The sequence below is a fragment of the Sitodiplosis mosellana genome, unplaced genomic scaffold, assembly GCF_009176505.1.
Source record: "Sitodiplosis mosellana isolate CC-2019 unplaced genomic scaffold, AAFC_SMos_1.0 Smas_scaffold_6331, whole genome shotgun sequence".
Lineage (NCBI taxonomy): Eukaryota > Metazoa > Arthropoda > Insecta > Diptera > Cecidomyiidae > Sitodiplosis > Sitodiplosis mosellana.
Window position 1 is genome coordinate 1 of NW_022601566.1, and position 3,391 is coordinate 3,391.

At 34.9% G+C, this 3,391-nt stretch overlaps 1 non-coding gene across 1 annotated transcript; it reads right to left on the reverse strand.

Moving 5' to 3' along the window:
* Positions 1–385: 385 nt before the first annotated feature.
* LOC129579639 (5S ribosomal RNA) lies at positions 386–504 on the reverse strand. Its single transcript, XR_008689265.1, has one exon. It is a non-coding gene; the product is annotated as a 5S ribosomal RNA (ribosomal RNA).
* Between the last annotated feature and the right edge of the window lie 2,887 nt (positions 505–3,391).

Consider the following 3,391-nt stretch of genomic DNA (forward strand, 5'->3'; position numbering starts at 1 on the left):
GGGAACACCATGTGTCGTTGGCACTTTTCCTTTTTTATTCTTCGTTCATTTTTATTTGTAAAATTTTTCGACATTCATTTAAAAAAAAAATTGGGAAATTATTTTGATATCAACGACATACAAAATTTAGTATGATTCATTCATTTAATTCATCTGGATTTCAAATAAAATTTCACATTTTAGATTTTTTTTTTAGATAAAAGCATTGACGTGAGTGATAGAAATGCTCAAATACTAAATTCAGTTCAAGCTGAAATAGTCTTTTTCGTCATGATGATGGAACATCTACATAATTCAGTGAGAAGAAATTATTTAAATCGTGGTGGTGAATACGAATAAAATCTCAAAATAATTCATATGAGGAGGGAAAAAGCAAATAAAAAAGTGCCAACGACACATGGTGTTCCCAGACGGTCACCCATTCAAGTACTAACCATGCTCAATGCAGCTTAACTTCAGTGATCGGACGAGAACTGGTGCTTTTTACATGATATGGTCGTTGACAAATATAAACCTCTTTTCTGTGGACACATGTCTCTGATTCCAAATATCCAAGATAATAATTTCGCAAACAGAAAATTTGTACGACAAAAGACATTTACTGCACAAACATTGGTTTGAAAAAGAAGATTTCTCCAGAGAAAACTATGATGAAATGAAACAACGTCAAGCTGTTGTTTTTATTGCTCTGAAATGGATACAGTCTATTTGTTGACACTTTGAGTCATGGAGAATAGAAAGGTCATAAATGCATTGTGTTCTGAACAAGAAATTAGTGATGGTTTTTCATTGTAGTTGTCAAGAAGATTCACTATTTACACTGAAAATGGTTTGTAAATTGGGTGCAAAGCTCATTTCTACAGAAAGTGTTGGCATTGTACCGCTTTTACTTTGATTAAAATTAGACTAATTAACTGAAAATTTCAAGTTCTTGAAACTGTTACACTGAATGATTAGATAACAAATGAGCCATAGCAACTGAAAATGATAATAATATCTAGAAATAAAAATCCACATCAAAATTATTCTAATAAAAATATCGAACTACACAAATCCAACATAAACTCGGTTCGCTTCATTTGCATTTATTTAGCGTTTTTCATATGACAAAAAATAGGCTTTCATTATTATTTGATTTATTTGAATGAGAAGGTCCTTATTTTAGTTATGAAAATTTATTGCAGTCGTTTATTTTATCAGTAAACTTAATCACGCATTGTTCGAAATCGATCAAGACATCAGAAGAACAGTAATTCCAATGAATCAAGCGATTGAATCCGTTTAATTTCGATCAGCTTCAGGTCGATCTCCGTTGTTTTCCACTTTGTTGCCAGGTAATTCGATTGCGGGATGTAAATCGTCACTTTGCTAACGTACAACGTTTTGGCTAATAGCTTTTCACGTTCACGGTTCATCGCAACTGGATCGATGGCTTGGTTGAGATTCTCGCCCAATTTCTTTCGCGCAATTTCCGATGTCTCTTGAATTGAATTTTAGCACTTTTAAGTTCACAAGTGATGACAAATCGACCATTTCTTCAATATCATATGCATTGAATCGAACGAGGGACTTCAATGAGCTCAGTCTGTCGACAACCGTTTGATTTGCTTCGGTGCTAATATGTAATCGTTTGTATACGCCCTTGGCATGTAGCATATTTAGGAATTCGCAGTCATTCTGTTGTAGCGAATACGTGAAAATACGCAATTCGTCCAATTTGAGCTCCATCATCGCGGTTTCGTTCGGCAAAAGCAAATGTAACTGCGTTGATAACGAATGAATATCTGGGTTTTGCCGCAAAAACGTTTGGAATTTGGCAGCACTTGCATGGTTCTCAGTAAACCATGTGAAATGCTCCAGTTTCGGGTACGTTCGGCTGACCCATTTATCATCAAAATCACGGTATAGAATTGTCAAGCTTCTTACATTCGGGAATCGTCCAAGAACACTTTCGTAAAATGGTTCATTCGCTTCACACAAAAACAAGAAAATATCTTCGATTTGATTTAGGAATTCCTTGGGCATCATTTTGATTTGGTCCAAATTAGCTCCATCGAAATAGATTCTCTTAACTGATTTGTATACATTCCAATCCAGGTCGGCCAAATTGAGTTTATCACATACAATTGATAGGGTCCCGGTATATTCACGAAAACCCACATCTTCCCAATTATACGTGAAAATATTTTCGGAAAATTGTTGCTTATAAAAATTGCCTGCAACCCGTTGCATCCGTTTACACGTTTGCCCAAAAGAGTGTAGATCATCGATTGACAGATAGTCAAACACTTTTTCGAAGCAATCGACGTTCAGTTTGAAGATTTGCGGTGGTTGTTCATTCAATGTCCATGTTTTGCTGTGCTTCGTTCATTCCTTTTGCCAGTTCACCTTCGACGTTTCGTGGATCCATTTTAATCTGGTGTGGGTTTTCGGTTGCGAGGAAAACGAATGATGCCGCACACACAAGTGTAATCCTAACAATTAAAAATGATATCAAATGTGGAATACCGATTAGAATACTTGGATTAATAGATTTGATTGTTGCAAAGTTTCCATTTGAAAATCAATCTGAATCAATCAATTCAGAATAAAATAATTCATACCAAGTCTCTTTTCCGAGAAAGTGAAATGCTGACTCAGCGGCTGTCAATGGCGTCGAATGTTTGATGTTAGCTGTCTTTATTGCACACACACAAAGCAGATTGATTCGTCTTATTATTATTTATTTCTTTATTTGATTCGGTATTTGTTCAGAAAACATATAGATGCTGCCCGAAGGCCAATTATAGTTGTTTTTTTTTACATTTTCATCCTTAAATCTATGTGTATATGAATAAAAAAAATGAATGAATGTCTTATTGCGTCTTATTTCGCAACTGAACGAAATTTGGACATAAATGAGCTGATCACTAAATTTTTCTGGTGCGGTTTTCGTATTTATTTCGTAGAATTGATGTTTTTAACTTGAATAATGTGCGGAAAGTGAAATTTCTTCAAAAATCCGTCGAGCAGTTTGTAAAATGACTGAAAAATTGTGCGAATGTTGCTTTCAAACGAAATGTTCAACTATCCCTTTGTTAAGCGGTAATTTTGACAGTTCATACGGAGTGCAACCGAAGATGACCGCATTGAATCGGTTCAAATCGAGACAGCCTCTATACGCTATCACGGCACACCATCGAACTGTCAAACAATTTTCGTTTGATCGAAAGGGTTTAGCGGTAACTCTGGTAGAACAAAATCAATGATTTGTCTCAAAACAAAAATGACTATGATAAAAATTGAGCGAAAGAAATAATAGGGTCTTCACTCTGTGTATTGATAAAAGAAGACGTCGATAAATTCATACACAGGAATTTCCATTCTAATATTAGAGTACTTTTGATTAAAA